Below are 17677 nucleotides of genomic sequence, written 5' to 3'. Positions count from 1 at the left end.
TGCGCACACACACACAAGCGGGGGAGGGGAAGAGAGAGGGGGACAGAGGATCTCAAGTGGGCTCAGAGCTCAATGCTGGGCTCAAACTCACAAACCCTGAGATCATGACCTGACCGGATGCTCAACTGACTGAGCCACCCGGAGGCCCCACTAATTGATCTTTAATACCTATATCCAAAGAAGATGCTGACAATGTGTTTGGACTTGGGAGGCTTGAGTCTGATAGAAAACTGCATGCTATCTCTGAAGATTGCACACTAACTTTCAAAATAAGAGATTATTTTTATAAGGAAGAATCCATACTACGTAGATGAACCGAAAGATAATTTTGATGATTAATTGGGAAATTATAAGAGGTCTACTTATTCTGTGTGTTCTGAGTTGGCCCACTTAATGGATCACTCTTGGTTCAAATGTTAAAAAAAGTGTCACGTTGGGGGCACCTGGGTGGCTCAGTTGGTTAAGCGTCTGACTTCTGCTCAGGTCACAATCTCACAGTTTGTGAGTTCGAGCCCCACATCGGGTTCTGTGCTGACAGCTCAGAGCCTGGAGCCTGCTTTGGATTCTGTGTCTCCCTCTCTCTCTGCCCTCCCCCACCCCCCCCCACCTCGTGCTCTCTCTCTCTCTCAAAAATAAATAAAACATTAAAAAAAAAAGAGTCATGTTGGCAGATGTTCAGAGCTTGTGGACTTGGCTCCTGAACTACCCTTTTCATTGGTGATTCCCATCCCTCCTCTTGACCACCTAACTGGACATCTTTCCATCCCTCCCTGCCTCCTGCTCCAAATGATGTATGTATTAAGTGCTTTCTAGGTTTCTGAGATTTGACTCTTCAGGATCACTCTTGCTTCTTTTTATCTTGATATAGTTATACCTCCTGAAAGCTGACTTTTCCAACCCAGAGCCCCTTCCCTATGGAGACCTGCTCAGACAGCCCCAGCCAGGACGAGTCCTGTTTTGTGAGCACCTTAAAAACACCAGAAGGCTCCTGGGTCATAGGGGGGAGAAGTTTACAAGAGTACAAAGGGGACTTTGGCTCACGCATCCATCCAGACTTAAACTTACATGACTTTTTTTTTTTTTTAATTTTTTTTTTAATTTTTTTTTTTTTCAACGTTTATCTATCTTTGGGACAGAGAGAGACAGAGCATGAACGGGGAAGGGGCAGAGAGAGAGGGAGACACAGAATCGGAAACAGGCTCCAGGCTCCGAGCCATCAGCCCAGAGCCCGACGCGGGGCTCGAACTCACGGACCGCGAGATCGTGACCTGGCTGAAGTCGGACGCTTAACCGACTGCGCCATCCAGGCGCCCCACATGACTTTAAAAGTATAGAAAAAGTGTAATTCATGCTTAATGGAAAGAGTTTTGAGAATAAATACAGTAACTTGGTGGTGGGACAAGGTGATGCCTTGAATCAGCACTCATAAGGACTCTCATACATGTCTATAAGCCCTTCCTAAATACATGCATAATTTTGTACATTTTTTGCCCATCTGGAAAAGTTTATTGGCTTTGTTTTCATCTGAAAATGGTAGATTCACCTATTAGAACCCTAGAGTTTACAGAAGTGCTTTCACCTACAGGAATTCATCAGATCTTCCCTAACACCATGTATTGGCAGGTACACCCACGGTTATCTAGACTTTGATGGTAGGAGTCTAGGGCTGCTGTCCTTTTAGGGAGTATTTGATTCTTTTTTGGGTAGGGAAAGGGCACACTCGCTAAGATGGACCAACACACCATAAAAAAACGATCATTTATGTTTTTTTAAATTTTTTTTTCAACGTTTTTATTTATTTTTGGGACAGAGAGAGACAGAGCATGAACGGGGGAGGGGCAGAGAGAGAGGGAGACACAGAATCGGAAACAGGCTCCAGGCTCCGAGCCATCAGCCCAGAGCCTGACGCGGGGCTCGAACTCATGGACCGAGAGATCGTGACCTGGCTGAAGTCGGACGCTTAACCGACTGCGCCACCCAGGCGCCCCGATCATTTATTTATTTATTTTACTTTATGGGTATACAGAGAAGTCCCATGCAGTACTGTATTGAACAATGCTGCTTTTATCTGGAACAGCACTATCTAGAACCATCCTAAAGACTCAGTGTTATAGGAAAGGCCACGTCCTAACAGGAGCTCTCAGGATCTCTAGCATCTTTAGAAGGCAGAAAGGAGCTCGAGATCAAATCTGCCATGAGTTGTGTGCTAACACGCTTCTCTAAAGAGCTATGGCGTTGGTTCTTTGGTGTTGTTTTGTTTTGTTTGTTTGTTTGTTAGCCTGCGCCCTGGATTCCACAGGCCTGGGTTCAAGTCTTTGTTCTCCTATGACATTTTTGGCAAAGTCCCCAAATAAAAGTATCAACCTCATAGGGTTTCTGTAAAGATCAAATGAGATAATAAGCTTTGTAAACTATAAAGTATCGTATACATATGAAGATTTATAGGAGGCTCCAAAGTTGGTCCTATTTCGTCAAAAATTGGCGCATGGTTCATTTTTTATTTGTTTTTTTAAGATTTTTCAAATTTGTGCAAGTATGTTATGTATGTATTTAGTGAGAGGGCACATGAGTGAGCAAGGGGCAGAGAGAGAGGGAGAGAGAATCCCACGCAGGCTGCGCACGGTCAGGGATCGAGCTCACCCAATGTGGGCCTTGAACTCAGGAACCATGAGGTCATGGCCTGAGCCAAAGTCGGGTACCTAACCAGCTGAGCCACCCAGGTAACCCTGGTTCATGTTTTTTTTTTTTTTTTTTTTTAAATGTGAGTAGATACAAATGAAAATTAAAGCAGTTCTCCAGAAAGTATAAATGGTTTAGCCAAAGACTGGGTTTGGCTCTGGATTTAAGGTCCTCAGAATTCTGCCTCTCATCTACCCTTAAGTCTATTTTCTCAAAACTCGATAAATCCCGTCTTCAATAGACTGGTCTGCACACTCCTCAGGCACATCCCTCATGTACAAGTCGGCTGAGTCCCTGGGATATTAGGTGTCGAAAAGAAGACACCGTATGAGTCATATAACAATAGAGCTGAGCAAGAAACACATCAGAATGAAAAGCCACGGGGGATCCTCTGAGAACCGACGGTAGCCGCCCAGACAAGCCTGCAAACCGAAGGCCAGCCCTGGCCTGCTGCGGAGTCATCTGTTTCAAAGAACACCAGACAGCCAACTTCCAGGATTATGTGTCTCGAGGATCTCTAAGTGTGTATTTCCCTAAGATGCTTGTTGACTGGGCCCATTCAGGTGTATCCTGTTCACTGTGTCTGGAAGTAAACGCTCAGGGAAATGGAAGTTCCAGAAGTGAGGAATGAGCAGGCTGGTCAAAGGGGAGGGTGCTCGTTGGGACACAGGAGACCTGAACTTACTTCCTTTGAGTTGCTGTTCTTTTTCTGGATGTCCTCGTGGGGGCATTTGCAAAACAAGAAGGGCTGGATGGGAAGGACCCTCCTTAGGGCCTTGCCAAATTGCATGCAATACATCTCTGCTTTGCAACAGGTAATTTTCTATCACCGAATCACAGATGTTTCTGATCAAGTTTTATGAACTTCTCTCTTCTATTTGAGGGTCACCAAAAGTCAGGGAAATTCTCTGAGGTATTACCGGGAGGGATGGTGAAACTGTCTCACTATCGTTGTCGTCTCATTATCGTTGTCCGCGTTTCTTCTTCCCAGACTCGCGAAATTAATTAGCGGGGTTACTCTTAGGTGGTAGCCAACCTGAGAGCGTTTCAGAAACGTCACGAAGCTCCGGGATGGCGACGAACTCCCCAGCGGCCCGCAAACTTACCCCTTGGCTCTTTTCCCTTGGGCTGTCTCTGTCGCCTGTGAAAATACAAAGAGTCTGAGAACAGCTAGCACGCTGCGTCCCTGCTAGCGAGTTAGAATAAGTGATCTCCTGCCATCCTTCCCCCCAGCTGGAGAAACGGCCACACAAGGGAATTGTTTAGGTAGGCGAGGGGCATGATGGAAGGCACTGTGCCGAGGGCCAGGAGGTCCCGCCTTGGAGCAGCCTCTCATGGGGCCAGCGCCTTGCCCCGGTGAGCCCTTTCCTGTGAGGGCTGGGGACAAAGCGAGGTGCCCTCTAAGATCTTGGAAATAATGCCAGCAAATTGCTCTCTAGGTGTCAAATAGAAGATCAGGCCCTCATAGATCAAAGTAGAAATATACACGTGGAAGAGGTAACCAGGCTGCAGGGCCCGTGGCGCTCATAACCGATGGTGCGCTGGCTGACGCTGAACAACCAGCTCTCTGGGGTGTGGGGGGGACAAACCTGATTTGTAACGTTGGCCCGTTTCTCTGGTATAAATCCTCACACCGTGGCTAATTTCAAGCTGCCCGTGTGACGTCACTGAAAGCAGAATGGAGAAGAGATGCGTCTAATCAGGGCTCCTGGTTCAAGTCACCGGGGCCACTCTACCACACCACAACTTTCTAATCCAGTCGAGTGCACTAGAACAGATAGAGAAAAGGTGTTCCCAGCAGAGAGGGAGTTGATCAGCCATTGTATGGCAGAGAAAGAAAGGTCACTGCGACAGACACTGACGACAAGGGACGAAGGCTTGGCAACCTGAATTTTGAGTATTTCCAAACCCAGATCCATCACCTGCCCCGTAAAATGAATGCATCAGGTTGTTTTAGCTCAATGCCATTAAACCTCAACTTACCTAACGCCTCTTTTCAATCCCATTGCAACCATACAACCTTCTGGTCATGACCCGGCTTCCCAGGTTGACTTGCCTCTGTGACGAGAGGAGGGACGCAAGATAAACATCTAAGATACTCCCTCACGGACAGACCCACAGCTCAAGTTAAGCCTCATACATAAGGTGACTTAGAATTTATAAAGCCCTTTCACAGTCACCAGCAGACTACGTTTGACCACAGATATTTTGGGTTTTGACTTCTTTTAACAAACAGAAGCTCTGGTAAGTGTGCCAGCATTTTTACAAGGCCATCATCAGCTAGAGCTGAATAGACGGTTTGTCGTGAGCCCCATCATTTCCTTGTCACCTCTCTGACCCGACCCACGTTGCTCAGTTAAGTTACTTGCTTAGCTCCCATAGCCACTTGGGTTTGCCAGTCCCTAACAGGACCTCATTTCAGTCATATCCATCCTGTGAGCACTGATTACCCCAATTTTATAGATTGTTAAGCTAAGATTCAGAGATTCAACTGACTTTCCCATCATTGCACAATTAGGTGAGACCCAGAACTTAGAGTTCAAGGCTGTTCAGGATCACTATATAAGGTTGTATAGATTGTGCACTGCACAACTCCAGGAATGCCTTTCACACCATAGTCTGTGTGAATGGAGCCCTCTAGAGTTACAGAGTCCACACTATATGTAGAAGCCATGAGACCATTTTCCCTTCCATTTCACCATAGTTCTAATACGGTCACACACTTAGTCATTTCCTTCAAATTTTTATTATAGAACAATTACTCAGATGAGGAAGTGAAACAGAGAATGATCAGGTTGAAACAGGCACCAGTAAGTCTGAACACAATAAGTCTTACGCAGCTAGACATTGTCCAACTTACAGCAACAAGGTAGGTCTGCAATGAAGAATTGCTCTATAATGGCCACAATCATTTTATTTTACTTTATTTTATTTTTTGAGGCAGGGAGAGTGAGCAGGGGAGGGACAGAAGGGGAGAGAGAGAGACATAATATATTTTTTTTTTCATTTTTATTTAATTTATTTTTTAAATTTACATCCAAGTTAGTTAGCATATAGTGCAACAATGATTGCAGGAGTAGATTCCTTAAAGCCCCTTACCCATTTAGCCCATCCCCCCTCCCACAACCCCTCCAGGAACCCTCTGTTTGTTCTCCATATTTAAGAGTCTCTTATGTTTTGGTCCCCCTCTTTGTTTTTATATTATTTTTGCTTCCCTTCCCTTATGTTCGTCTGCTTTGTATCTTAAAGTCCTCATATGAATGAAGTCATATGATATTTGTCTTTCTCTGACTGACTAATTTTGCTTAGCATAATACCCTCACGTTCCATCCATGTAGTTGCAAATGGCAAGATTCTATTCTTTTTGATTGCCCAGTAATACTCCATTGTGTGTGTGTGTGTGTGTGTGTGTGTGTGTGTGTGTATATATATATATATATATATACCACATCTTCTTTATTCATTCATCCATCAATGGACATTTGGGCTCCTTCCATACTTTGGCTATTGTTGATAGTGCTGCTGTAAACGTGGGGGTGCGTGTGCCCCTTTGAAACAGCACACCTGTATCCCTTGGATAAATACCTAGTAGCACAATTGCTGGGTCATAGAGTAGTTCTATTTTTAACTTTTTGAGGCACCTCCATACTGTTTTCCAGGGTGGCTGTACCAGTTTGCATTCCCACCAGCAATGTAAAAGAGATCCTCGAGAAAGAGAGAATCTTCAGCAGGCTCCATGCTCAGTGAGAGCCTGATGTGGGGCTCAATCCCATGACCCTGAGTTCATGACCTGAACCGAAACCAAGAGTCGGACTCTTAACCAACTGAACCACCCAGGTGCCCCAAATGGCCACAATCATTTTAAGGGTGATTTTGTTGTCTTGAAATTTTCCTTGCTCTATATGTAACCCAGTACCTTTCTAGATTTCAGTTTCCACATGACTAAATGGGAGGTTTGCACTCAAGTTTTCAGTGAGACGGTAGTGCTTAATCCTAGGTAAATATTTAGAATCACCAGGGAGATTTTATTTACTTTTAATTGATTCTTAGGTCCCATCCCTAAAGATCTGAACTAAAATGTCACCAAAAGACATACACATAATGTCAAAGAAGGCGGGGGGTGGGGGAGATAAAGCACATGAAAAGATGCTCAACATCATCAGTCATTAGGGAAATGCAAATTAAATGTACTGCACACCTACACCCATAGAATGGAGAGGGCGTGGAGCCACAGGAACTCTCATGTGCTGCTGGTGGAAATGTAAAAGGGAACAACCACTTTGGAAAGGCGTCTGGACGCTTCTTCAAGTGCTAGATATATACCTGCCACGTGATTCAGTCCTTCCACTCCGTGCTGTTTATCTAGGAAAAAAGAAAGCATACATCCAGACAAAGACCTGCTCATGTGTGTTCGGAGTAGCTTTATTTGCAATAGTCCCAAACTGGGAAGAACTCAAATGTCTGGTGACAGGTGAATTGATCAACAGGTGGTGGTATATCCCACAATGGAATACTACGCAGCGATAAAAAGGAATTAACACATAACCACGTGGTAAATCTCAAAATAACTCTGAGTTAGTGAAGCCAGATAAAAGAAAAGGAATGTACCATATGATTCCATTTATATAAAATTCTAGAAAACATAAGTATAAATATAAATCTATAGCAACAGAAAGCAGATCGACTTCTGCCTTGTGGGGATGGGGAAGGTAGGGAAGAATTACAAAAGGTGTGAAGAAACTTTAGGAGGTGATGTTCACGTTCATCATCTTGATTCTAGTGATGGATCAGGATATATACTTAAGTCAAAACTCAACAAATTGTTTAAATATGTGCAGTTTATTGTATTCCAATTACACAGTTTATATAATACAACATATTTCAGTACAGCTATTAAAAAAATCTGGTGCCTGGATCTCAGGTTCAAAGATTCTGATTGAATTGGTCTGGGCATCAGTATTTGTGTAAAGTTTCATCTAGGGGTACCTGGGTGGCTCAGTGGTTAAGTGTCAGACTTTGGCTCAGGTCATGATCTCGCAGTTTGTGGGTTAGAGCCCCATGTTGGGCTCTGTGCCGACAGCTCAGAACCTGGAGCCTGCTTTGGATTCTGTGTCTCCCTCTCTCTCTGCCCCTCCCTCTGCTTACACTCTGTCTCTCTCTATATATAAAAAATAAATAACATTAAATTTTTTTTTTAAATTTCACCTATGGTTCTGTTGTACAGCCAGGGTTGATTCTACAATTTTAGATCATTTCAGCTGCCCTGGGCCCTGGGTGTTTTGGGAGAGCCCTTCCCCACTTTGTGCACTAGAGCAGAAGGGATGGTCTCCCGAAAGCTGTTGTTCATGCAAAAGAGAACGCGAAGTGCTCAAATCTGTTGCCTCAGTGCCCGGGGTCCAGCCTGGCTGCTTGGAAGCTGGAGCTACTCTGGGCTTTCACAGAACAGAAACACCCCTCCACCTCCAATATCTATCCATTTATTCCAGCCTGATGTCTTCCTGTGACATGTTTTTTTTCAAATCTGCTCTTGGTGAGCCTGTTGATACTTAGGGTAGATGTTAGAAAGGTTTGTATGTGTAGAAACAATGCGACTCGCCCCAGCCAGGTACCTCCTAGTAACACCTGCCGGTACAACCTTGGGCATAAGAAGCTGGTACCAGATGCTTACGAATCAGAGCTAAGGCAGCTGGACTGAGGGTCCAGAATGCCAAGAAGGGGAGGAGAAGTGCTCCCTGTCCTGATGCTCCCCGCGAGGGCAGCAAAACTTGACCACTGGCCTAGACCAGGGAACATGGCAATCGGGAGCTGGAATTAGGGGAATGACCCTTTTTACCAAGGCCCTTTCTACTCATCCCTGAGACGCAGGGAGAAAGACAAAGTGAGTATATTGGGCTTTCGATACAAATTGCTTCAAGTCCCATTCTACTTTTTATTAGTCTGGGCAGGGCACCTAACCTGTCTTTTGCCTTCAGTTCCTTGCCTATAAAATAGAGATAACAAGATCTTTCTCATTCTCTTTGACAGGGTTATTGCGGAGATCAAATGAGAAACTGAGTGTGAGCAGGCCTCGTAAACATAAAGGCATTATTATTTACCATGATCCTCCCAGTGTTTTATAGAAGGGAGAAGCAAAAGTGTAGACTCAATTGGTAGAAAAATTGGATGAGCCTGAGGAATAACATCACTACACGGCCCCTGAAACTTGACTTGCTGTTTCCATGACTTGGGTGGCACCATAATCACAATAACAGTAACAGCTGGATTTTGTTGAGCACTTATGTTCTCAACACTCCACTAAAGGGCATCTATATTTTACAAAGGATTTTTACAAAAGAAGGCAGAAGGGCCAGTAGGGAGGTTAACAAGTTGTCCAAGATCACACGGCCAGCAAGTAGACTTGGGTCTTGAAATGCAACAGTCCAGCTCCAAAGCACATCATGATAAGCAGCAAAACTTTCTCGTGCAAAGGGATGTCTCAACTCAAAATTTTAATGAATGACTTAGGTGCTGTCTGTAGACCTTCTCTCTCAATCCCAAAGCAGGCAGGCAGGGCTCTGTTAAGAATCAGGAAATAGGAATCTTTGTTCTAGAATTTTCTGTGCTATCTGGAGATGAGAGTGGGCGTTTATGATTGGGCTTTCCATACAAGTACTTTTCCTTGGCTTCTGAAAATAAACCCACTGAGATAAGATTAGGTTATCAGATAGGCTGCAAAACGTGACATGATATGCCTTTTGAGTTTCTAGTTACTCTTCATTTGTCGGACACTTCATGTCTACTACGCTGTTTATTAGGCACAAGGGTTGACCAAAAATACGGTTGTGAACTTGTACTGTACAACTTACAGACTAAGGTTGGCGAGAAGGGGAGAAAACTGATAAATATAACACCCAGACAGACAGCAAACATCCTTAATAGGTACGGATCTCACAGAAGTGCCTAAGAAGAATACTCTCACCAATTTTGTAGTTGTTCTATTAAGTCAGAGTTTACCTTTTTGAAGGGAATAAATTGAGTTTATAGAAGGGCATATCAGGAATGCAATCTTTCCCACATGATATATTCTATTTATATGTATTTTTTAAATGTTTATTTATTTTGAGACAGAGTGCACCTGTGTCCCCAGGCATGTGTGCGTGCAAGCGGGGGAGGGGCAGAGAGAGAGGGAGAGAAACAATCCCAAGCAGGCTCCGTACTGTCAGCCCAGAGCCCACTTGGGGCTGGATCTCATGAACCGTGAGATCATGACCTGAGCTGAACCTATTTATATGTATTTTAACTGTCAAAAATGGTTTTAAATGGGCACAGGATTTCAAAATAAGTTTCCATCTTGAGAAGGGAAAATGCAAACTCATTACAGAAAAAAAAACAACTTAACTTTAAGAAGGGACTCAGGTTTACAAATACATTCAACCACTCGGATTAGAGGTGAGGTTGTAAAACAGGGGTCTATCTATTGTGTCCCCTTATGAGAAACCTCCATCATTGTGGACAGGTGCTTAAAGATTCCTGGCTTCCCTGAGTAATTCCAGCCTGCTTTGGGTCACTTGATTTCAAAGGACTGGGAAGAGTTATCTCCAGAAAAATGAAGATTGAGCAGCACTGATCATAAACATCGTGGGGAGCCTGCAAATATTAGAGCTGGGTTCCTTCGAAGAAGGAGTCTGCCCAGGCAGCCTTGCACAGTCTCACAGCCCTGCCGGTTTGACAGCAAAATAGTCCAGAGGGAAACAGTCCCTTGTTCAGACTCATCTCTCAGCAAATCCAATTTTTATTTGAAGAGGACCAAGGACTTTGGCTCCAGTGGCAGCCCGAACTGCCCCTTGCTCCCTTCAGCCTTGAAGTCTGTTTAACCACGGCCCAGAACCGTCAGTGAAGGGTCCAGCGCCTCGGTCCACAGAGATAAAATTGAGATGCGGTTGAGGAACCCATCTCAAGGAACTCATGGTCAAGTTGACCCTCTGATTGATCGGTTCTCCAAGGGCTCCTAGGTTGGTTGCTGACACGGTCCCGGAACAACATAACCTGGAGAATTATGTATTCGTCACCAGCTGGTAAGCTGGTATTGTGGTTGGAGAGCAAGAATATGGATGAGGTATGCTTAGCCCATTGCGGGGCACAAAGAAAGTACTTCGTAACCTCTGTCATGCCAGCCCTGCTGTGAGCGATGCACCCTCCTTTCCAAATTCCACTGTCAGGCAGTTGAGGCAGGGTGTCAAGTTCAGGGGCAGATTTCTGATACTACCACAAGTGCTCCCAGGCAACAGCCCCCCTGAGCCACGCTCTTCCCTGGGGAAGCATTTCACGCTGCTCTACACAGGCCTCCATCTCCAAGCCGCTGCGTTGGGCAAAGACGATAAGGAAGGGGATCTGATCATTATTAACACACATCTCTCCTCAGCGCACTTACAATAGGGACCGAGTCTCAGAATTGCTCATTTCAAGCACTTAGATATTATATAGGCATTTCTCCAAATGCTAGCGTTGTATAAGGACATGACCTTTCTTTCTTCGTGAGACAGAGTAAAAGCAATTTTAGGGCGTTGGCTTAGACCGAGTCAGTGAAAAGATCAAAGAAGAAATGAACTGCTCAAGAATGAGAAATGAAGTCCCTTCCCCCTGAGGGAGAGAGAGCTGTGACCATAACGAAAATGCAATTGATCAGGAAAGAGACTCAGGATCGATTTCGTGTCCTTTTTTTTTTTTTTTTTAATTACTGAAAAGTGTAGCCGGAGCTCATCACTGAAAGCTATTTTTGTTTCTAACCTTCACACAAATACTCTTTCCCTGAATGAGTACCTGATCCACCACTTGGACGAGGCCCCGAGTATCCAAGCAGGCTTCGCTGGCTGCAGGTAAACAGTGTGCTGGTGGCAGATCTTTATCCCACCCACTGCTTTGCTTGAAAAGTTGGAGGTGCCCCTCTTAGGAACTGAATAAGGAGTCTCCGGAAGCCACAAAGCCCCCCCCCCAACCCCGGTGTGTGTGTGTGGGGGGGTGTTAAGGGGGCTGCATTTCTCTCAGACTCTCTAATGGCACCATCTGGCCCCGGCACCTGAGAAACTGGATGCACCCTCTGCTGTGGTTTCTTCTCCCTGCCCTTTAAAGCACAGAAGCCCCACGACGTGCTGCGGCCCTGGTAATGGCTCCACCTCTCTTGGCGGTCATGCATTTGAAGCATCACTTGCCACTGGGGCCGCCGTGAACGTTCGATTCAGTTGCAGGTGCTGCAGAAAGTACCTGCAGCTTGCCAGCGTCAGTTGCGGGAGGAGGATGGAGGCTGTGGACCAGGACGCGCGCTCTCTTCACCCCCGAGCAGGAAAGGAGAAAGAGGAAGGTGATGGAGATTTGCTTGTGGGGTGTGGCCCAGTTGGAGGCCTGCGGGACCAATGCCTAATGGAAGAATGAAGGTCTGTCTTGCCACAGGCAGTGTCGTTATGACTCCACAGATCCCTCTGTCTTCAGGAGAGGTGTCATGAATTCCCACGTCCTTCTTATCCTAGGAAGGCTCAGCAGAACATCTCAGACTCGCCTCCCCAGAGGAGGGTCCGTCATGACTCCCTAGATACATCTCAGTCCAGGAGGGGCTATCATGATTCCCTGGTTTTGGCTCTGAAGGTCCATCACTTCCTGCCCAGAACCCAAAGCAATGAGCTATCAGAAAGGGCCTCCAGCTAGTCTTTTCCACGTGGGAAGGGCCGAGGACCCCGCATTAGTTACTCCCAAAGAACAGCAAATGTAAGTACGTGGGGGGAGGTGGGGAAAGCAAGCGAAAATCCTATTCTGGAAATAAGAAGCAGCATGACTTCAAAAGACCTTCCCGGCTCTGTAGCCCAGCCAGGGCTGAACGGGGTCAAAGTGGAGATGAAGAAGTTGATGAAAATCGGCGCTCTGGGCTATAAAATATCAAGCAGAGAAATTAAGCAGTGGGCTGGGGCTGCCTTCTCTTCTAGACTGATTACCCAGAGATTGCCAAGGGCACCATGCCCTCGGCCACTGACTCATTTCTGCTCGGGAACAGAGGATTGAACTCCCAGGGAGGCGCTGGAAGTATGTAGGAAAGTTCTGGTGATTTTGTGAAGGGGACTGCGCTCTCTCCAGAGATGATGAAACAGATTCTGCCCCCACCCCATGGTATGAATACATCATAACAGCAAAAACTAGGATAAATTGCCAAATAAAAGAGCCCTGTGTTCTGTTGTACATAAACTACCATTATGGCTCTGCAGAGAAACAGTAGTACAAGCCAGGGATGACATTTTCAAATGAGGAGGAAGAGATTGAGGAGAGGAATCTGACTGAAGAGTAAGGGACAGTGAAACTGCTCCGTTCCCAACACCCGTGAGGGGGGACGAAGCTCTCAGCAGGTGAGGCAGGGGAGGAGGAAGGCTGGCTTCGGAGGGCTCTGGTGGGTTACGTTCTCTGTGTCTCAAGAGAAGACAAAGGGTTTCTCAGCTGTGGCACAGAACTCACATTTATTGTTTAAAATAAAAATTCTAGCCCTATATTTGTGTGAAGCTCGTGGGGCGTGAAACGTTTTTATAGGTAATTTTAGGAAGCCATAAAACATGGCTGTGTGTGGGTTACAGTGACGGCTCATACACCGTAGCACGTTCTAACTACTCAGCTGTAATGAACTCTTCTGGGTTTTTTTGTTTTTTTTTTTTTTTTAAACTGGTTTCCCCTGTCTCTTAAAACTCCAGCCTATTAAAAACTTAGTGTCATTTGTGAAGCTTGAGAAAGCAGCCTATGCTGTCCTTCTTTGAAATGAACATGAAATGTGAACTGGCTTTGGTAGCACATATACTGAAACAGACATGAAGGAAGGGAATCTCTCGTATGTTTCCAGACCCACACATAACTGGCTGCGGTGTCTAGTCGCTCTTGTTTCTTTTCTTCTTTTTGTTTTTCTTGTTTATCATTTGTTTGGTTTTGGTTGCTCTAGGAGCTGAGGCCCCAGTGACAACAGATCCAGGGACTGTCCTCAAAGAGCCCACGGGCTGGTGTTCCAGGGCCAGGCAGAGCCCGCCTTCCTTGATAAGGGTGAGCATGGGCCCAGGTGGGTAAGTGGACGTGTCAGTAGGCGACTTCAGGATACGGAGCAAGACAGCGAAGAGCCTGAGAACTGCCACTCAAAATACAAGTTGGTACACAAAAAATACATGAGCAGGAGCCCGGGCACAGGGAAGGGAAGGTGTATAACCAGAGCTGGCCAGCAATGAAATGGCCACTCGGTGCTGGGGAAATGCAGATACCACACGGGGCCACCACGGTCTGGTCCGTGGGCTTGCCCCTGGTGCTGGCCTTGGTCTCAGTCACCTTCATTATCCCACTTCCCATCCTCACCAGCGACCACAGAGCAGGGGTTAATAAGTAACAGTTGGATTAAACAAGCATTCACGAAGGAATGTCCTCGCTGGGTGGGAAGTTGAACTAGAAGAATTCTAAGATTCCTTTCTACTCCGCGATTTTATGATTCTATAGAGAGCCTGAATTGTGACAGATGAGTGGATCAGACCATGCCTGCTTGGGGCTGGGTTTATTTGTCCCCATGTTCTATCTCCCCATATAAATCAGCTTACCCGTTTTTTCCAAGTGTAGTAATCAGTTGCCAATCAATGTGTACGCATTATCTCATCGCATTTTGCAACAGGCCTAGGAGGTAGTGTTTGGGTTTCTGTTGCTGCAGAACAAAGCAGCCCATCACTTCATGGTTTAAAACAACAGTTTATTATTACCTGTCATAGTCCGCAGTTTGACTGGGCTCAGTGGGGCCGTTCTTTGGGGGGCCTCTCGGGGTTGCAGTTATATGTTGGCTGGGGCGCAGGCATCTGAAGGCCCAATGGGGCCTGACATCCAAGGTGGCTCACTCCGTCGGCTGGCAGGTGATGCTGGCTGTCAGCTGGGGCTGTTAAGGAGATACCTTTGCCACAACCTCTCCAAGTGTTTGGGCTTCTTACCGCATGCCGGCTGGGCTCCAACAGGGATGCTACAAGAAACCCAGATGAAGTGACTTGGTCTCCTGTAATCTAGCCTCGGAGGTCCCAGAATCTTGTTTCTGCAACATTCTATGGTCAAGTAAGTCACTGAGGTCAGCCTGGATGCAAGGGGATGGGAATTAGGCTCCATCTGTTGATGGAGGAATGTCAAGGTCATTTTAGAAGAGCAGCTGGGATGAGAAATACTACCGGAGGCATTCAAGGAAAATACCATCTGTCATAAGTATGTATTGTTAATGTCCCATTCTACAGATGAGGACATTTTGCAATGATTCGCTAGGTCATAAGGTTAGCTTGCTCATTTAAGGGCAACCAAATCCGCACTCCCTCTGATTTCTTAACCACTATTGCTTCATTTAAGACAGAGTTCTAAAACTTTAATAATGAAAGACTTATCCCTTTTGGGGTGCTTGGGTGGCTCAGTGAGTTAAGCATCCGACTTCGGCTCAGGTCATGATCTCAAGGTTCATGGATTCGAGCCCAGCATCGGGCTCTGTGCTGACAGCTCAGAGCCTGGACCCTGCTTCAGATTCTGTGTCTCCCTCTCTCTATGCCCCTCCCCAGCTCATACTCTGTCTCTCTGTCTCTCTCAAAAGTAAATAAAAACATTTAAAAAAAATTTTTAAAGAGTTATCCCTTTCAAGGATGCAGTATTATTTTCAAGAATATAAAAACGTAAACTCTAGCAAAATGTATAAACTTGAAAGGCAAGTTCCAGTAGGATCGGGGATGTCATGTTTGACAAGTATTATTAAAGAAAGAAGTCCCAGTTGTTTCCCATCCAAATACTAACCAGGCCCGGCCCTGCTTAGCTTCCGAGATCAGGCACATTCGGGGTGGTATGGCCGTAGACAGAAGTCACGTTTGTTAAGCTGCTTCAGTGACCCAGGTACTTACACACTGCATATAAGCTCATTTAATCTTTCCCATCATCTGTTTCCCCCAGATGGAAAAAGAAGTTGCCAGAGGTTAAAGAGCTTGCCCAAAGTCACATAGCCACTGAGTGATAGAGGCAGGATGGAAACACAGGTGTGTCTCAGGCCACTTTCCATGCAGCTCTGTGTTGCAGGTCGGGCCCCCAGGAATTCTGATTCCTGAGATGAGACCAGCATGATGGAAGGTAACTGATGAGTGCTCAGGGAGCACCCCTGAAAGAGGACACAGTGTTCAGCAGAGGAAGAGGTGGGCTGTGGCCGTCATACCAAAGGACTCAGCAGGCCCTTGGAGAGCTTTGAAGCTGGAAGAGCTCTCCAGAGTTGTCCCGAATAGAGGGCAAGGCGTGGGGGCTTTATTACCACCCCCTCCCCCACAGCAGGGATCACAATAAATGGTTGCCCAATAAACAACTGCATCAAGCGATCAATCCGGATTGAACTGTATAAGGAAGCGGCACCACAGAGGGGAGGACCGGCTGACGGGTAAGGGGCTGAGCCCCGGACCAGGACAGTCTTTCCTGTTGGACACAAGAACATTCAGGCCCTGACTTCCGGATAATCCTCAAAAGGAGCAGCCAGATCGCTAAGCCCAAACGAAGCACTAAGATGAACACTGCAAGTCCTTTCAAGGAAGCTGCCCGAGGAGCCCTCAGCACAGGCTGGTACATTTTTAATGTTGCTGAGTTCAGGCATGGCCCCAAATGGAATCAGCTTACAGTATTGAATTTATTTATTGTAGGGTTCCACGTTGTGACCACACACCCAGTGAAAAGTTCCTAAAAGTAAATAATTCAGAGGCTGTTTACTCCTAGAGGCTGCTGCTGGTGGTGGGAGCTCGTTAGGTGACAAGATAGTAAGAGCCACTCACAATGGCGGTCATCTTCAAACGGTAGCGGCCAGACAGGGTGGAATGGTATAAAGGAAGCACACGTTTCCCAGACGCACCCTTCGTCTCTGTGGCTGATCCAGCCTCACTTTCCATCTCTTTGGAGAAGGGGAAGAAGGAGAAGGAGGGAAAATTAGAAGTCAACAGGGAAGAGGAAAATATGAGGCGGCTGAAGGGAGATAGGGCTGACTTACTGAATATGTTATCTCTCTTGACCCTTCTTGTGACCCTCTGAATTCATTACTCTGATTGCCAGCTTTCAGATGAGGACATTGAGATTCAAAAGGACTAATTGAGATCCAGTCGGTGTGGGAGAAACAGGGGAGAGAAGGAAAAGGGGGTGAAGGGGGGAGACTAGACTTGGGCCCATTTAGCAAAAAGGGGAGACCATTTTTAAGATGTTGCCAAAACACTGTCATGCTGCCAGAAAACCACACTTCCTCCCCCTAGCACTCAAACGGAGAATCCAAGAAGGAAATACGGCCCTGAACCCTCCAGTCTTCATTCCAGCTTCTTTTCCTCCTTTCTAAATATCTCCGGCTCCTGCTTGAGGTGCCCAAAGACCTCTGAAGGACTGTCTTTCCAGAGACTGATGACAGAAATCATCTTTGGCCTCATTTTGAATAGAATTTTCAACAATGAAATTAACACTCAACTGAGCATTTGCCGCACACGAGACACTTTCAAATAGGTTATTTCATTTACTCTTCATAAAAACCCCGCCAAGATAAAGGATTGTGGTTTCTATTTTTTGTGGAAGATGAATCTGAAGCTCAGAGAGGTTGAATAGCCGATCCAAGATGGCACGGCCAGTGTCAGAACCAGGATTCTAAGCCAGGTTAGAGCCTGTGTGTTTTTCACTTGTTCCTCCTGCTTCAAGGTTACTGGGGGGTCCTTGAGCCCCACGTGGATGACCCTGGTCTTGCTTTTGGTTGATCCAAACATTCAGCATCCGTCAAGGATCACAAGTGTGCCAGGGATCAGTTACCCAGTCCTGGGCATTTTATTTTTATTTATTTAATTCAACCTTTTTGCGTGTGACTCTTGGTGCCCATATAGTATACAGGCCTCCCTCAAATAAGCAAAACTTCCCAACTGTACTGAGTCATCTGGCAAGACGAAGTGAGCCACAGCCAATGCAAACAGAGGAGGAGCACAGGCAGGGAAAGGGTGGGGGT

The sequence above is a fragment of the Prionailurus bengalensis genome, chromosome D1 (assembly GCF_016509475.1).
Source record: "Prionailurus bengalensis isolate Pbe53 chromosome D1, Fcat_Pben_1.1_paternal_pri, whole genome shotgun sequence".
Taxonomy (NCBI): Eukaryota; Metazoa; Chordata; class Mammalia; order Carnivora; family Felidae; genus Prionailurus; species Prionailurus bengalensis.
This window is presented reverse-complemented; position numbering follows the sequence as displayed.